Source organism: Lutjanus erythropterus, chromosome 11, assembly GCF_056507025.1.
Source record: "Lutjanus erythropterus isolate fLutEry1 chromosome 11, fLutEry1.hap2, whole genome shotgun sequence".
In the NCBI taxonomy this organism is placed as follows: domain Eukaryota; kingdom Metazoa; phylum Chordata; class Actinopteri; order Lutjaniformes; family Lutjanidae; genus Lutjanus; species Lutjanus erythropterus.
The window spans coordinates 4155245-4175090 of NC_139327.1; the positions used below are offsets into that span (position 1 = coordinate 4155245).

General features: G+C 40.1%; 1 long non-coding RNA gene across 1 annotated transcript in view; it reads left to right on the forward strand.

Moving 5' to 3' along the window:
• Window positions 1–966: 966 nt before the first annotated feature.
• Window positions 967–19846, forward strand: part of LOC146318559 (uncharacterized) — a 35862-nt gene continuing 16982 nt past the window's right edge. The window contains exons 1-2 of the long non-coding RNA XR_014771590.1: window positions 967–1131; window positions 18034–18164. This is a non-coding gene — a long non-coding RNA (uncharacterized LOC146318559). The remainder of the gene's footprint in view (window positions 1132–18033; window positions 18165–19846) is intronic.

Consider the following 19846-nt stretch of genomic DNA (forward strand, 5'->3'; position numbering starts at 1 on the left):
AACAAACTGACCTAACAAAATGAAATGTGAGGGAACATATATACCGGCTTGGCCAAACCAACTAACACAAAAAGGGGAAAACAAAATGGTATCTACTAAAACTAATACAGAGAAAAAACAAACTAAACCCAAAACCCCCCTCTGACACGGCTGCAGATGGTACGGCCTGATGAGCTGGCCACAGGATTTAACAGGTTCCACTCCTGTCCCACACCTTTTGCCCGTCCAGGAGGAAACCACCCCCACCAGCATGGTAACTCAAAAAAAGACAATGAAAAATGATTAATGCAACAGAAAATTACTAAATCTAACCTTACAGTGTGAAAATGTGTGCACTCCATTTAAACAGTGTAAAGCTAAAGGAAAATAAAGAAATTAAAACTCAAATAAACTGTGTGGACCTGAATTGTTTGGGGTGTGGTTGACTGCAAATTAAACTAACCTGTGCATTGAACAAAGAAGTGAGGTGAGTGTGCATGGTTTTACCCTCAACTGTCCATTTGTGTGGCCTTGGTCATCACATTGACCATGCTATGTCATGACAAAATGGCTGTTGTGAAAAAGGTATACAATGCATTATCATGATCATGGTATTGGAAGCAGAGACGTTTTGAACTGAAATGTAAGGTTGGAGGGTCTCCAGAATCCTTTTGCATCATATTTTGTTTTTTGTGGCAGCATGGCCAGTAGTCATTGAAATATTCTGGATATAACTTGACTATGTTTCCGATGTAAATCAACTACTTCCAAGAGCATTCTTGCATATTATCAAGAAAACAAGTGGACTGAACTGCCATATGTTACTAGAGAATTACTGGGCCAAGTATAATTGAAAGAGGTGGAATCATGTATTTGATTTCCTTTTAACACAAGACCAAATATGAGGCTTAATGACAATTCATTTTTTGCATTTTGAAGTGTGTGCTTTAACAAATGTGTGCTGTTCACCTTCTCATCCACAGCTGCAGAGCCAGCGAGGCCCATCAAAGGACCAGATGAAAGGCTGAGCCAGAGAGCTCAACACAGCTCTCCAATCCAAACACTGACATATGCTGCTGCTGCGGCTCCTGGCTGCAGCTGCGGTGAAGGCCAAGCAGATGGACGGCCTGGAGAGGTAGCATCAGCAGTGAGGTGAGTGTATGTATGTGTGTGTGATGGTGGGTGGGAGGTACAGTCAGGGCTTGATCCTTAAATGTGACTTAAACCTCTCTGTGCATTTTATATATGCATTTTCATACACACCTGCCACACCGAGCCAACTGAGCTGCTGTGGGTGTCCAGATGTTCTGCTTTCCATGTGTGCAATGCTCTAATGAGGGCCACCACTGTTCCTCTACGTGTCAGTGACAGTGTAAAGAAATGAAGTGTTTTCAATGCCCTGCTACCAGTCACACATACGAAAAAAAAAATCTGATCAAAAAGAGAACTTATATAATTAAATGTGACAGGGTTAAATTCCAGGAATTTCTTTATCAGAAGAGTATGAAAATAAAAAAAAGCATGTTTGAATTTACAGCTGCAATGACTAATCATTTATTAATCAACCATTACATTAACTGCCAACTATTTTGATTATCAATTAATCATTTTTCATCATTTTATAAGAAAAAATGTCCACATTCTCTGATTTCAGCTCCTCAAATGTGAATTATTTTGTGGTGCATTTAGTCCTCTATGACAGTAAACTGAATAGCTTTGAGTTGTGGACAAAACAAGACATTTGAGGACGTCACCCTGGGCTTTGAGAAACAGACATCAACTTTTTCCTCTATTTTCAGACATTTTATGGACCAAACAACTAATCAATAAATCAAGAAAATAATCAACAGGTTAATTGGTAATGAAACAATCATCAATCACAGCCCTTGCAGGCTTTAGTAGAGTTTGACAGATTTCTAAAATCTACCTTGATATCGCCCAAAACTCATGAATGTATGAACATTTTCTGATCTGCCGCCTCTATGATTAACTACTTGTTAAGGTCAGCAATTTACTGTAGTCATGCTTAAAAGAAGTCAACATCTGACTGTTGGTAAGAGAGAGAATGCAAGCTACGGTCTCTGATTTAGCAGTGTAATTTTATGCTACTTCCAAATTTCCAAATTTAAATATACAGAGGCCATGTCATAAAATGACCAAATCGCTTTTCTGGTGAGAACAGTCTTGGTTACTTGGTTGGCTTGGTTATTCCACATTGTTGTAACTTCCACCAAGGCCTCACTGTGTTCTAAGTTAAGAGAAGTTGGTGAACTTTTTATGGAACATTTCCAAAAACTGCGTGAATCTAAAATTTTAATGACCAAATGAGAGTCAGAGTCAGGTTGTAAAAAGTGATGTGATTTCTCGGATAATACACATTAATATGAGTAATGGTTGGTCAGTGCCATTAAATGTCCATCTGACAGGAGAGGGTGGGAGGAAATGGAAGATGTGAGGAGATTAGATGGAGTGAAAAATGGGCCGTTATAAGCAATACTGTTACCATGTTAAGTAGTAGATTGACAGAGACGGATTTCCCATAGTTCCCTGCTGTCCAATATATCACCAGGGGCTGGCTTTGCCCTTCGCTGTAAACCCTGATAATATAGTCTGCCTCAAAGAGTTGCTAGAAAGCAGTTTAAGAACGTCACACAACTCACATTATATGACATTTTCCTTGATTATTCCAATTTCAATTGAATCTCACACAAAGTCTGTTTTCCCTTTGCTTCCCAAAAAAAACATATTTAGTTGTTGTTTTGTTCCCTTAAAAGCAATGTATTTATTTACGTATCATAAACTAATTATATTTTCATTAGACATTGTTTTCTTTTTTGCAGGCTCAAATGAGCTGACACAGGACATCATTTGTGTGGCATCTACCTTTTTTCTTGTGATGGGAACCACAGTGTGTTTTTGTTTATTGGCTACCGGTTGACTTTCTAAACTTCTTGAAATCCACTTTTGCGAGTTAAACATAATATCCTGTGTTTAGTTTTCTTCTATTTTGTGTTTTTTTGCAAGTCATTATGTTTGTGTTAAGTTTTTCCTCCTCAAATCCCAGTTTGTGTCAAAAATGCATTTCATGTTATTATTTATTATCGTTGTATCTTAAAAAGGGACTGGAACTGTTGAGTGGCAGCCACCCTGTGAGTTTTTCTCGTATCTTAACACACGTAGTTACATCTTAACTAATGTAATCTCATTAAAACCAGACGCAGCGGCTTCTGGCTTCCACCCAGCTCAGTCTGACTGTGCTCCAGGCATATAAAGATGAAGGACGGGAGATTACAACAGCTGAACACACTGAGGCAAAAAACTTTCAGATGAACAGACAAGGCTGGGATAATCACATCTGTGGCTACTTCTATTTACATAGCCATCCATCTTTGATAGCAGAACCGCAGCTTTGTTTTGACCAGAAGGAGTGGAAAAGCTTCTCTATCAAACACAACAGTTGCTCTCTAAACACAACCAATTAGGATGACGGATGACTTGCGTCTCGGCAAGCATCCCACGAGAGACATGAACATACAACTCGAATAACAACACAAACAAAGAAAAACAAAGAACGACATCGGAGAGCAAAGTGGAATATTTTTCATCCTGGGAATTTTGGCGCTTTGATTCCCTCCCCTTGGTCGATTGTTCTTTATCATACCTGACACTCTGTTCTATTTGAGGAGATTTGTAGCACGGGTTTTGATGCATAATGGATGGGGGCTGACTTGGAGCAGTGCCTTGTGGGAAGATGGAGGAGAGCTGGAGAGGGTGTGTCGCTGTTGCTGATTGCTTCTTATTGAGCCCAGGCACCCTTGGGATCATCGTTATGAAGTGCTCAGCATGCAGAAGCAAAGTACTGTGTCTTGCCTCATGCTATGACCTACATGAGTTGCATGCACTATATCAACACTTTGTCCACAAAAGAGTTCCTTATTTACGATTCTTTAATGCACTATTATTGCCTTTAACTTCACTATCTTCCTGGGACAGCGAAAGTCTCCTTGAAGAAATAAACAGAGTCATAAACAATGTCGAGATGAGCTCCAGGAAACTAAATCTGGTTTTGCTAAGAGCATTCTGCAAATCTGTTAAGAAAACTCATTACTGAGAACTACTTAGAATTACTGGTGAGAAATCTGTTTAATGAGCACTCTTTACCCCGAGGACAGACTAGCAGAGCAATGGAGGAATCCTCATTGTTTCACTGATTCTATATTTATAGATTAGTATTCCAGGGGTCAAATGTTGCTTAGAGATTGTTCAGAATGTATAACCTCAAAGGCATTGCAATTCATTATCATCATCATTCATCATAATGTATGATGTGTCAAATTTTATGCATCCTGAATGTACACAAGGATTTGGTTTAAACTACCAGAGTTGCTTTTCTTTCCCCCCCAGCTGTTTCCTTTCTCATTTCTTTATCTTGCTCCTGTCCGCTTCCATTTTCGTACACAGTGGTATCTTTGTCGGAGCTGTCGGGGCCAACACAAATACGTTTGAGCCCTTGCTCTGCTAAAAAAAGGAGTTATGTTCAGTGATGGCAAGAATTGATTTCCAATTTCCTCCACAATGACTGCATCATTTCCAGCGACTCAGGCAATTTGGCCTACATTACTGAGGCTGCCGGGGGCTGTAGATCAGGGTGACAGCTGTCTTCACCTGAGGCCCCGCTCACTGAGATCAGAGAGAGAGCGAAAGAGAAATGTACTCTCAGTCTTTTCACTGATGCCGTCTCCATCAGAAACTGGTCCGGTCCTTTAGAGAATTCAAGATTTGAACCCTTTTTGTGGGCACAAACAAATGTGCTATTGTGTTTGTATTACAGTCTATAGGTACAAACGTGTTCGTGTGTCTGGGTGATGATGTTTTAGCTTTTATATAATGTGTTCATTTGGTCCTCTCGTTGAGATTTCTATGGTTTAATTTTTCATTTGGCATTTATTGCATCTCTGACAACGGCTGCCAGCAGTAGTCACTTAAAGTGCTTATTGAGGGTAAAGAAGTTGGAAAACAAGCCTGCTGATGGAAGAAACACCTCCAGACAAGTAAAAGCCTTCAGTGCAGCACAGCTGTAAACATTTTAGGGACATCTTACTGAGAAAATGATCTGGTATTGTTTTGTATGATGTTTCAACTGGTCTCAGACTCCATTTGACTTTTATGGACCATACAGATGATTGTAGACGCCATTAAAGTATATACTGTGTAAAGAGCCTGCATCCTGCAGATATCCTAACTGCAGAAGGTATGCATGAAACGTATGCATTGTTTAATTCCTTCACTGTATTATTAATGGGCCATCTTAATCTCTTAATCTATTGTATGGTTTTTACACTTTTTTTTTTGCTATTCTTGGAAAATGAATAGAATAGAATATTACATGCTACCAAAGAAACCAAAGTCTTAATCTGCTGGTCGTCTTATCAGTGTGTCTTACAAACTAGATACCTGAAGTTAAAAGCTGCTCGAATGTGTGTGTGTTTGGAACTTCCTCTCCACCTGTACTGATTGCAGTAAGCCCATATCTAAAGCTTAGCTCACTCACCTTTGCTTCACTGGGCCCCTGTGTTTTTGATAAAAGTTTTAGTGCTGAGGCTCTTATGCTGTATTGATTTGCTTTTTTTTCAAACCTGTCCATCACCCACAGGCAGAAAAATTGCTTCAGTCAAATCTACAGTCACCATCACCTCTTCACTTCTTCACAGAATTAGATCAACTAAAGCCCAGTCGGGTTTTAAGCACATTGATCCCAGATTGGCAATTGACTTTCTGTTGTTGCCGAGCGCCAAAGGTGTTGCATCAGTGCTGCTTTTCACTGCTCTTCTCTCTGATTTATTCAGTTTAAATACAAAAAGGTTGAAATACTGAACCAGGATGTGTTTTTTGTTGGCCACGCTGTGTGTTACAGGTCCTTCAGCAGAGAATAGAGGTTTTGTTGTTTTTAGAGGTTGTGATTGGTAATGTGTTTCTGAGAGTGCTTCATGGGGAGCAGTGACAGAGTGATGGGAAGGGTGTATGTGTGTGTGTCAGCATGTGTGTGTATTTGGAGATTATGGAGATGCAGGGGTTGTAGCGATCAGCCAGTCATCAGCAATCAGCCTCCAGCTGTCAGCTCTCCACCAGCCTCCTCCACTTTTGCTGGCAAATCTGCAAATGTCAAACAGTTAGGACAAGAGGGTCTGTCAATAGACAGAAAACACAAAAATATTAAAAATATCCATGCATGGTTTTCTTTTTGTATTTTTGTATCAGTGACACATGGAAAAAAAATCCATCTTTGTCTGCAGATACCCAAAGGTGAGAGTTTGATTCAACAAACCACTTCCTAAAAGCAACTAATCCTACACTAAAACAACAAACAGACACAGCGAGCATCACAGTGGCCGGGGTGACTGTGCGCCCATTAGAAAGCCATCATCATTCAATTTACAGCACATGTTACGTGTTAAATTGGATCTCTATAAGGTGACAGTGGCTCCTATTAGGTGTGGTGTGAGGATGGAGCTTTATCATAGTGCTGGTGCAGTGGGATAAGTGGGAGGCCATTTGTCAGCTGTAATGCATTGCTCACAGCAGTTTTAATCAAAGAGCACTTTGTCCTTTTGACGAATGGTCTTGTGGAGGGGTGTTCAGCACTAAAACGCTTTGTGGCCATGTTAGATAGCCCGATTGAATTAGGCCTCAGTTACAGTATATGCCTGTGCGAGTTTTTGTTTTAAATTGTTCTTAATTCGATGAGGACATAAGAAAGTGCTCCAGTGTGTCAGAGGTCCTGTTGCCTGATGAAGAAATGATAACTTTTTGGAATTTGGTAAGAAAAACAGCCAGGCAGGAAGATTGTACAAATCTGCACCCTCTGTAATTAGGGATGTGGGCAGTTAGTCATCTAATCGATTAAACGTCACCACCCTCACCATTCAGCACCAGAAATACTAGTTGGTTAAATTATTAACACTGGCTTATTGAGGGGAAAGGAGCTGAAACTATCCTGCTGATGGACTAAACACCTCAAGACAAGCATTCAATGCAACAAGGGGTATAATGATTCACTCACACATGTGATGCATCAGTCTTCAATGTACAAAATGTGAGTACATCGATTCGGATGGTGTATATCGCTAAAAAGTTTAAAGTTTAACATTTTGGGCATCAATGAACTGTCGCTGTATCTTTCCTCCGTTTGTCTCTCTCTCCCTGCCTCTGCCTGCACCGCTCTCGCTGGACGTCTGCTGCCTCGCTCACTTGAAACAAGCGCTCCCCTCTCCCTCTCCTGTCTCTCTTCATTTCCGCAAAACAGACAGCGAAAAAACTGAAGCTGCACAGCGCCACACCACCAAACTTTCATGTCAAATAAGTTTTGACTACTACAAATCATTTCTGCAAAACATGACGGACAGCAGTGTAAAGAGCCACAAGTCTCCCAGCCCACAGAGACGTTATGTTACTGGGAGAACAGGTTACATGGAGCATCACAGTTCCTCCACACAACAACGTTCAATCAAAACCACAGCACTCTTTATATGAAACAGAGTAGCATATAATTTTACTGCAAAGTTTTGTTCACAGATTAGGCTACAGTATCTCATTCACACATGAAACTCATAATAACATGTCTGTCCAGTGTCTGTCCTGTTACTGGATTTAGTGAAACTGTCAGGGTTTCATCTTGCAACTAATAGTACCCTACACAAATTGTAAAGATTTACACAGTGCATTGTATCATATTGTATCATATCTTATTGCATTGTGACAGGGCTAAATTGTAACGTACCGAATTGTTAGCTATTTAAAATTTTCTAAGATGCACCGTATTGTTGAACATGTATTGAGATGTTCATCAGATTGGTCTCAGTCAGTGAGATGCACACCTCTAAGTGCAACACAGCTGTTTAAAAAAAGAACAAAAAAAAAAGAAAAACAGGGACATCCTACTGGGAAAAATTATTTGGTATAGTTTGATGTGATGCTTCAACGGGCCTGATTCTCCATTTGACTTTTATGGACCATGCAAATAGTTATAAATGCCATGAAAGTATATACCGTATAAAGAGTTGGACCTCAGTGTCCTGCAGATGTGATATCCACAGAACAGAAGTTAATTTCACATTTGAAGTTATGCATTGTTGAATTCTTTCATAACTGACTGATTGCCCCAAATTTGTTTACCTGCAGACGCTGTGTTCCTGCTCAGTCTAAAAAGTTGATGCTTTTAGTGACTTGTTGTCATATTGTGAAAGATAATTAGAAATGTCTTTAATGCACGGTGCAAAGTGCCACATAGTTCAGCGGGGAAAATTAGATTAACAGCTTTAACAGATTAAACAGCTGTGTTTTCTTACTTTTAGACTAGTCGACTAGTCTAAATGAAAATTTCTGTTTAATCAACTTAATTGAAATGAACTGCCAGGAACAGCCCAGCTATATATCTATATATGTTACAGCAACACCACAATTATTATTTTCAGCTGATTATACTATATTATGTAACATTTCTGCCATATTCTGCTATTTGGTCATCGTATTGGCTGAGATCATGAAACAGGCTATTATTACTATTAATATAGTGAAACATTAAAATGCTCATTCCAAATAAATATACAAACATCACAACTGTTGTTTTTAGCTACACTATCTTTAAGCACTTTTCAGTATTTTGATGAGCATGACAGTGAAATTGCTCTCCATGTCTCCTCAGATCTTTTGTTCTCCTAAAGGAATCATCACAGCAGATCAGTGCTTTTAGTTTTGGGACATTTAAAGGCTTCACATGGTATTATAATGAGATGAGAGAGAGTTGTGATTTACCCAGATGGACCACAAAGAGAATGTGTTATAATTAAACCAATCCCAAGATGGCTGTAGCTGTTTATAGGAAAATTCATTACATCTTATTCGACTGGCAGCAGGTTTACAAGTTGTTTCAGCGAAAAGAGATGCTTTAAAAGCTTAATAATTTGTGGCTTTGAGGAAGGTGTACTTCCTCTCCTACAGTAGCATTAGCACCAACAGCATTACACATGACATGGGCCTCCACACACAGATCAAAGATCAGAACCTCAATTATGTGCAAGATTGCTATGGCATGAAATATGTGAAGACTGAAGTGCTTCAAGAAGCATAGTATGAGCTAAAGAAAAGAGACGGAGGCACATTTTACTCTGACTTACCAAACCATATCTTTCAATCTCCTGTTCCCTCAGATACAATGGGATCCCCATTAAATCCCCAACCATCCATGTAATATTCCAAATAGCTGTAAATCTCTAATACTGTTGACTAATGAGTTGGCTAATCCAAAGCATGCGGTGAATCAATGTACAGACTAGTGTCTGAATGAATGAGAAGTGCTGCACAATGTGTCTGGGTGCTTTCTGGTGGCCCAGCCTGTGATTAAACTGAGGGAGGCGAGGAAGAAAAAATCAATAGTTGAATTCATCTCCCAGATCACAGGAATGTATTAGCGTTGTTAAACACATTCCACTTAAGGCAGCAGATGAGCGCTTTTCAGACACATAAAATGAGTCATCGTTTAAACCATCTTTTAGTAGTGTGTCTCCACTAGCCATTAAACGTTGCCAGACCATCATTAAGCTACGTCTCATTTCTTGTCAAATGGTCGTGTCGATGGCACTGATTCATAGCTGCAGACGTCTCGAAGGCTCTCAGCTGATGGGAAAGCACCAAAGGGTCTCATCAATTTAAAGTTAGGCCTGAGTTGACCTTAACTTCCTCTGCCCCCTTCACACACACAGACGACAGCCCACACACACTAAAACAGTAGTCCACAGCACATTAGAATTGATATTATAAATACACAGAAAGCTTCAGGAGCTGCTTGCACTAAGTCTTATAGAGCAATATAGAGAATGATCACATATTCTACCTAATGTGATCTTACACAGCAATATTATTAGTCACTGTTAATATAGAGACGCAATGCAAGGGAACCACTCTATGCAGGATCATGCACCTTCTTTTTAGCTGAGTGAAACTGTCCTTGGCCACAGGGTGGTGATGTTTGCCTGTGAATAATATCTGTGATTACACATGATCACAGTCTGCTCAGGTGTATCATTACCTTCATACTTTCTAACTTAACAAGAAAAAGATACTTTCATCATGGCTATTAATGTCTTTTAGGGGCCTGCAAGGCAAGTTTGTTGTTGGGCCCCCAGTGACCTCTACAGACTCGTACCCACTGCCTTCTATGCATTGCAATTCTCATTGTGTAATATTATTTACTGAGGCACCCGCAATTCAATCAGCACCCCAATGCTGGTATTATACTACTTGGCCCCAGGTTTTTGGTTAATCAATTAATGGTGATTTGATTAAACACAACATTTAGGAATATTCACCCAGTGAGCACCAGGTGCTTTTGCTCAAAATTTGGATGCTGCCCATCATCCATGAATTTGGGGATACCATTTTTTTTTTTTGCAAAAAAATATTTTCTGCAGCTCGAATGAGGCTGTGCTTCACAGTAGCCTTGACCAGTAAAGGGGAAACTATTTTCACAGTGTTATGCAAACCTTTTCTGGCTACAAACTCCAGCAGTTATCAAGAGTTCTGTGTGATCCTTAAAGATCCACACAGTCTGTATGTGGTGAAGGAAAACACTGTCATGCACATCATGAAATCTGTTGTGGCTTCCTAATGATGTATTTTTCACTTTTCTGCCTCAATTGCTGCTCACACCTAATGTGACTTTATAACACAACAGGTAGCACAATATTAAAAACAGTTGCAGGAAGACAATGAGTAGCAGTTTTTCTACCAAAATATTGGTGTTGTTTTGCAGTCTTGAACAGAAGCATATCTTTCTTCATAGCTATCTTTTTGTGACCTTAGAGGTTGTTGGACAAATTTGCAGTATTACTTATGCTTGCAAAGTTATAGATGTGCTTTTGACTGTCATCATCATTTCTGAATATGGGTTAGGGTTAACCCAAAAAACACTGTACCATAAAAACTGCCATATGGCAGTTTTTATGGTACAGTGTTTTTTGTCAGAACTGGTGGTAATACATTTTTGCCTGGTATTTGTGTCTCTGACACATTTTTGTGATTTCTAAAAACCACATTTTACTCCTGTGTCTCTCACACACTCTTCCTGTGGACACTTTGTCATATGGAGTCATGCGTCACACGTCATTTGTTGATGCAGCTTAGGGATACATCAGGAGGATTTGTTGTGATGCGGTGGATCCCCTCGCTAATGCAACAATGGCAGGTCTTACAGCCAGTTAGCACAACATATTGTCAAATAAGAAAAGCTATGAAATTCACACACAGGCCTCTCTTCAAGACAGGGTCTCATGATTACCCATTCTCATGGCACTTAAGTGGTATATATTCTCTAAGAAATCTGCAATTTACTCAAATTATTTAAGACAACTGATACTCAGTGAACCTGGGTTCTAGGTCCTCTTGGCAGTTGCTTGGTTGGTTGTCCAACCATGCTTGTCATGAGTTGTCAACATGGATTTTTTTCTATTTTGCTCTGTTAGATTCACAGTTGATTTTCAGTTTAGCTGTGCTTTTATCCCTTGAATGCTTAATCTATTCTAAAACTGCTATTACTGTTTTTGTCTGTTTCTACTTTTATTTAGGTTGTATATTTTTAGATTTTTTAAAATACATTTATGTTTTTTCTGATGCACAGAAAGAAGCCATTCATAATTTCATTGTACCTGAGTATAATGACAATAAAGATCTTAATGATTTTGATTCTGCTTGTTGTTTCCTAAACTGTGGACAAGTTAATTTGTTCTTCTATCTGATTGACCAGTCAGACTGTGCACTTATTTTATATATCGGATCAATCAAAAGGTGCTTGGCCACCCAGACACTGAGGGACAATGCGTAGTTGTAGAAACATTTCTTGGTTCAATGACAATTCACTGACAGTGGCCAATATTCAAGCACTCCCATTTCTCTCCCGTCCCTCCACTCAGTCACTCTCCCAGTGTTGCCACCACAACTCGTGCCAAACCGTGCTCTAAAAGCCTCAACCAAGCATGACAGCCCTGCGTCCTGCAGTTTCCAGCCCCACTACTCTCGAGGATACGCCTTAATTGGCTCTTTTCTTGTGTGGCGACAGGTCCCCCTCTGCTCATAAGTCTTAAGTACAGCGAAGCATTAGCATTTACTCATGCAAAGAGGGTTTCCTAAAGCTTTCCCCAAAGAAGTGTCACTGATCTTTCCCAGGGCTCAGTTCAAAGGGAATGACAGTGCCGAACAGATGGGTGCAAGAGAAGATCGGGCCTGCCAAAAGAGTTCTCTCAACCATCTGCGCACGCTCACAAGCACACGTGCAGAGAAAAAAGAAAGAGGGAGAAGAAAGAAAGTTATGACCCTCTGTAAGCTTGTTGAAATTAGAGCAGGAGGAACCTCAAATCAAACTGACTTCATTTCAAGGCAGACAAGATGGATCTATCTGCCAGGTCATGTCTTTACAAACTCTGCTCTGATTCTGAGGTACCTTTACAGCCAGACAGATCGATACACACAGTGCTACCGGGCTTTTGGCACAAGTCACAAATTCAACAAAACGCAATATCCTGTTACCCACCACTAAATTGGATCAATATTTCCTGTTCTTCTCTTTTAGCTTAGTGTGTTCTGATATGATATTAAAGGCAACTTACCTGAACATGAGTAGAGATTTGTTATAACAGAGTCAGAACAAGTGCTCCATTATTACAGGAGGTGGTACTTGGAGTCCATGTTGTTTAGAAACAACACATGCTTAGTTAGCAATAATGTCAGGTTGACTACATGTGTATCATCAATCAGATGGAGTAGGATACACATCCCTATATGGGCCTACTCACACAGTACAGAATTTACAGTCATTGCCATTGTCTCTGCATTTATCTCACAAAAAAAAAAAGGACCGATACGCACTGGCCTTAGCCCTCCTTTTTTGGGGGGTAGAGTCTGATCATATCAAGGTTTAACAGTGAGCTTTTTTTTTGGGTCTTTCCAATTTAACATCCTATTTCCTGGTGCTTTCTGCCACAGACAGACAGTGTTCTTTGTTGTCTAACGCCCCCTCCTTGGCATTTATCTTTTTGTTTTGAATTGCAAGAAGGAGTGGATTCAATAGCAGCCCTTTATGAAAGCATTCTGATGGGGTAAGCTCAGTGTGCATTTATTTATTTATTTATTGTCCACTCGCCAAATGGCTAGTCAGTGTTCAAACTGTAACAGGAACACAATAGATTACCATTATTTTGGCTGTGTGAAGCAAATGTACCAGCCACTTGCATATTTTACCAGCATTTGGCTGGTGGCTGGGGCTGATTTTGTTCCCTGGATATGTTAATGTTGGAGGTGTTTCTTGGCTATGTATAATCTCCTGATGGACCCTGTATGTGGCTGTAGTCCAGTGGCAGCCTGTGACTACTAGGACTGCTAGGAGATGGTCACAGGAGAACAGTGAGGCTCTGCAGGGCTGCCTTGAAGCGAGAGACTGCATGTGCTTTGTAATTCACATGCAGAGGACATTGATGAACTCACAGATTGTATAACAGGGTACATCCACTTCTGTTTGGATAATGTTGTTCCAACAGAGACTGTACGCTGTTTTCCCACGAACAAACCCTGGGCAACCAGCGACATCAAGGTCCTCTTCAATGACACAAAGAGGGTCTTCAGAGCTAAGGACAAAGAGGGTGTGAAACAGGGAGTGAATTTACAACAACTCGGTAAAGAACACTGAGGCTGTGTATAAGGAGGGCCAGAGTCGACTTTCTGCTGAGGATCTGGTCATTTAATGTCAGCAGTACCATCATTAGGATATTTTCCCAGTCTGTTGTAGGGAGATCTGTTTTCTTTGCTGTCATGTGCTTGGGCAGCGGGGTGAGGACAGAATCAACAAGCTCATCAGGGAGGCTGGCTCTGTCCAGAGGGTGGAGCTTGATTATTTTGTGGTGTCAGAGAGAAAGATGCTGAGCAAACTGTGGAGCATCGTGGACAATGGCTCTCACTCTCTCCACAATTTGCCGGTCACTCACAGGAGCACCTTCAGCAGTAGAACGTTACCACCACAGTGCACCACAGAATGCCACAGGAAATCCTTTCTTTGTCAATATGCTCCCCCATTAGTTTTACAGACCAGTCTAGGGAAGTAACATTGCTTTCCGATGAAGTCATGTGACCCCAGGCTGCCAGTCTTATGGTCAGTCTTTTAGTTTATTTACAGAAACTCCTGTGTTGCCTGAAAATGACTGGGTAATGACTTATTGATGTTCTAAAATGTTACACACAGTGTGGCAACCCGGCAGGCAGCAAGACAAAGGAGAAGCAAGGCAGGAATGGAGGGATACAAGCTACAGAAGTTTCAACATCCTAATTAGATTCTTCTGTCGGGCCTCTGCTCATTAACACAGCTTTCCTACCTTTGAGGGAAAACACTGCTTCCTCTTTCTCCTAGCCCCTTTAATCTCATCCTCTCTGTCTCTACCGTGCTGCGTCGGAAAGGTGTTGCGTAGGAAGATGTAGCAGCCGAGCGAGACATATAGTGAGGGGCAAGGATGTTGACACAGTCAGCTATCAAAGGAAGTCGTGTTGATTAGGCAGGAAACATGCCTCACCTTGTGAGGGATTACATTATTTATTTGTACAGCTGAAGCCTCTTTCTCTCAGAGTAAGCAGAACAACAGTATGTCACTTCAGTTTGTGTCCTAACTGAATAGTTTGATAAGCAGTGTGGATGGGTGGGTTGCTGCAGGCTTCGTTCCCAGATGGATGTTTTTTCCACACTCTTGATGGTGGAAGTATTACATTTTTGGAGAGATGTGACATCGGTAACTACAGGCAAGAGATGGAGCCAGAAGAAATATAAATTCAGCAGCTGTTGTCACCTTTAAAGTATTTGTATAGCAAAGCCTATGTTAATGTAATGTATTTCATTATTATAACATAATTACATGATTAAATTTAGAGCTGCAACAATTCATCGATTATTGATTTAATCTACAGCTATTTTGGTAATCAGCTAATCATTTTGAGTAATTTTTGAAGAAAAAAGTCAAAATTCTCTGATGTCAGCATCTTAAATGTGAATATTTTCTGGTAGATTTGCACCGATTAATCAGCAATGCTTGGAATCAGGCCGGTTTTCATGTGACAGGCCCTGACCAGTGACTGGCCGGTCAGCGTCACAAATCCAATTCTGTGCCAGTCATTGTCACACATGTGTTCTGCACGATGGTCACGTCATGTGTGCAGCAGACAAACTGACCGTGATATCAACACAGCGCTGATAACAGCTACACACTCAGACACGTTTGCTTGAAGTTGATGTTAGTGACAGATTCCAAGAGCAGGATAAAGAGAAGACTGACAGTCTACAACGAGACAGAGCAGCTGACAATGTCACAGAACAGCTGTAAACTTTGGAGCTCTTCAGGCTAATGTTAGCCAGCAGCAGACTGCTGTTCACAGACTGACAAATCTCACCTCCTGTTCTGGCTGAAGAACAAACAACCTGTGTTGATGTGTCTCAAACATTTTCTCATCCAGAGTTGTTTAACTTCTGCGTTTTTTTTTTTTCATGGCAAAGTTTTACTGCAGCAAACTGTTGCACCACGTCAGTCTCTGATTTGTTTACATCTTACCACAGGAGATCACATGAAATCCCGTCCCATGAAATCACGTTCACCTGATTCATAATCTTAATATAAAACTATAATAAGGCCTGGTTGTAACCTGGAGTACTTTGCAGAAAATTTAAATAGTATTTAATTAATATTTAATAGTCAGTGTCTTATTATGCACATCCAATTAAATTTTTTGCAAGAAAATTTGCAAAAATGTTTGTGAATGCTGTCAATTTCAGTTCTTAGAAAGACTGAAAATTGGAATTGGCCAAAATCGGAATCGGTAGGTCAGACCCTTCAAAAAATTGGAAATCTGAATCGACTAAGAAAGTTGAAATCGGTGCATCTCTATTTTCTGGTTTCTGTACTTCGGTGACAGTAAACTGAATATACAGGGTGTCCATAAAGTCTCTTTACAATTTAACAAATTTATTACAAAAGCAAATGAATAGACAAATCTGTGGAAATTATTACAAGATGAAAAGTAGATAATGAATTTTTTTTTTGCCTCATTTAATACACCTCTATATGGGCACCATTAGTTGCATGAAGCACATCAAGATGGTACTCGATTTCTTGCCATGTTTGCCATGAGTTGCACTTTGTAAGCATACAATCGCAAGTTCAACATGGTAGAACATGGTAGCTGTAACTGTCTGGCAGCAGTACGGATGGACATTGTAGGAGAACGATCACTGGGTTGTCTTACGCGATCAATGTTTTTCTCAGATGTTCTTGGTCGTCCACTCCTCCCTTTATTGAACACTGTCCCTTTCTCCATAAATTTCTTGTGCCATGCACGAATTGACGGACATGATGGTGGATGCCTTCCATACTTAATCCTGTAGTTTCGCTGAGTCTGTGTATCCGCTTTTGTTTCAATAAACCATGATACACATTGTGCCTTTTCTTGAGGAGTAGCCATTTTTTAGGGGTTTATTTAACAGAACAGAAGAATTTTACATTTCATCAACAGGGTACCTGAAATACACAAATGCAATGGTGATTAAAAACTTTGAGAACCACTGAGTACATAGAACAAATCTGATTAACATATCTCATCAATTGCTTTTGTAATAAATGTTTTAAATTGTAAAGAGACTTTGTGGACACCCTGTATTTTGAGGAAGTCATCTTGGGCTTTGGGTATACATTGATTGACATTTTTCACCATTTTCTAATGTTTTAAAACAAACAACTATTAATCAATTAATCAAGAAAATAATCAACTGATTAATCGACTATGACAATAATTGTTAGCTGCAGCCAGAATTAGATCATAAACTCTCAGTATATTAGATTATACAGGTCATACATTTTGCCAATGATGAACTTTGATGACATCATCTCTGTTTTACTCATACATTACGACAAGATTTCTCAACAACAAGATTCCATCGTATTAACTGACACATTTTTGATACCTTTCTTTTTAGTGTTGGGCAGTAACTTGTTATTACTTTTTCTCTAACCAGTGGTGTACAGTTGGTGTACAATTTTAAATTGAGTATACATTAGTTACTAATCCCAGTAGTGCTCCACATGAAGTGTTTGCTTGTCTCAGTGTGGGGAGATGGATTGGCTTGACCAAAAGAGGAGTAATGTGATTCCATGTAACAGGAAATGTGACACCTGGCAATGAAAATTGCCTTACTTACTTACCTTACTTACTTGCTTCTGGTAAATCTACATTCTTACCCTGAACTCACAGCCTCTCCGCAAGGACTTCTGCAGCCCTGTGTCTGTCTCATTTATAAATCTAAATGTGTTAACCAGGGCCAGGTATTGGCACATCTTTATCAACCAATCGTTATCAACCAAAATAACCCAGTACCAAGTAGTACTGAAACTTCTCCAGGCCAGCGGTACATGCATACTATCATTTTTGTACCCAGATCTAGAAAACAAAGACTATTTGTATGGTTTTGCTCACAGCCAATCACTATAAGCGTTCTAATGCTTTGTGTGATTGGTCAACCAGAGGCTATTTGATGGAGTTGGCAGTTTAGTGTGCCAAAATGCCACCAAAACATTTGAAAGTATTTTTTAAACTTCATGCCTTTGGAGTCTGAAAAAAAGGTATAAAATACAGAAGCATTATTTCAGGAATACTTCTATCCACATGATGGGTATTGAATGAAGTAGGCAAAAAAAATTTATCAAATGTATCATGTTTAGGGTACTGGTACTAGTACTGGTATTTTTAACCAGCTCTAGTGTTATGTAAAGAGTATGTAATGTATAAGATAAAAGGGTTTGGAGTCTTTCAAGGGCACCTTTGATGGAGCTGGTAAATAAACAGATGACACTCTACCAACACAATGTGTTATATAATATACCTGTGTGTGTTTTGATGTGTTGAGTGTCAAAGAAGCAGACAGACACGACCAATGGACAGATAAATGAACTCACAGGGGTGTTCATATTCTCGCCTTTTCAGACTTCTGAGTAGTGATTTGTGGGGACGTGGAGGAGACATGGGCTGATGTACTCAGATATCATGATCGTGTACTGCTGATTGATGAGGACTCCAACCAACAAGTGCTTCCTGCCGGCCTGTTTCCTGTTCAGGTCAGTACCAGACAGCAGATAAGGTGATTGATGTCAGGCCTTCTGACTGGCTGATCGACTAAAGCCAGACAGACTTCAACGGGTTTCCCAAAAGCAACTTGGGAGTAGAGATATATTTGTCTCACTTACATGTTCTGAAGGAGGATGGAGTTACAGGATGTGTGATATTAGATTTTTAGTGGCTTGTTCAAAGTAGTCTAAACATTGAGTGTAACTTGATTTTGTGGCTTATTTATAATGCATAATAAGGCACGTAGAAATCTCAGCAACATTCACCCCTAATACCAGATAAATGTAAATGGAAGCTTTTTGACTTCTGTCATTTCTTTGAGAGAATGAATCTATATGATCAGTGTGAATGCTTTACAGAAAGTTTCCCTGTCTGCAACCCTTACTTAATATCCATCCATTATCCAGAACCGTTTATCCTTAATGTGTCGCAGGGGGGTTGGAGCCTATCCCAGCTTACATTGGGCGAGAGGTGGGCTACACTCTGGACAAGTGGCCAGTTCATCACAGATGACACACAGAGACAAACAACCACGCATGCTCACATTTACACCTACAGGCAATTTAGAGTTATCAGTTAACTTATTATGCTGCATGTCTTTGGACTGTGGGAGGAAGCTGGAGTACCCGGAGAGAACCCACATGAACACGAGGGGAACATGTAAACTCCCCCAGCCACAAACCCCTCAGCCCCTCAGACAGCTGGGGGGTTCGAACTCAGAACCTTCTTGCTGTGAGGCATTTAATAGTGTTAGTTAGTTAAAGTTAGTTAAACCATTGTAATTCAATTCTTGGTGCCTTTATAAGGATAACAGTATTAATTTATTATTATTGCCTTTGAAAAAACAGTGGTTACACAATTAATTGCAAATTATACAGTATTAGTTTATTAGCCATACTAGTGATGTGGTTCTAGGGATGCCAATGCTGTTTGGTCGGTCAGTCCACCACTTTGGTCCAGAGTAGGGATGTCAGTGGTAATTGGTTAACCACCGAGACTATTTTTGACTGGTTATACATGTCAGCTATAGTGTGCATACACATGCAAGCTGCTCAAAGGGCTTTGCTAGCTAGCAATCTGGGGTAAAAAATGAAGGGGACTAAACAAAGCTTGGTGTAGGAACATTTCCTCCAGAAAGGTAACAAAGTCAAGTGTAATTGTAATTGTGTGATGCTACTCTTCACTTAAGTAGCAGTACTAGCCTTAAACTCTACCAGCAACAAGAAACACCTGGCTGATATGTCTGAGGGTGGCTGGCACCCAAAGATCACACTCTCATCACTGCTAGCTGCAGGGACAAAGTGTGATGCCTGCTGGTTCGAGGCCATCATCCAGTTGGAATGTGGAACGATAAGGACCAATATGTTGTGTAACAGCGTTGCAGAGAGCAAGGGATACAAAGAGCTAGCTTGGTACCTTGTGCCTGAGTAGGTTATGACATCAAGAGCTACTGTGACTAAATGCATTGAAAAACATTTTGAGGAGAAGAACAGAGGAAGACATTGTAACTTCTGAACATCAGCATCTTACTATTGTCATTATTAGTGTCATGTTAATATGCAGACATTCGCATTTAACTCCAAATGCATGCTGCAGACTCCTAGTCTTCTTATGTCTCCATCAGCTGTACTATGAATCCATTTTGCCACATCTGATGTAGTTTCCCAAAATA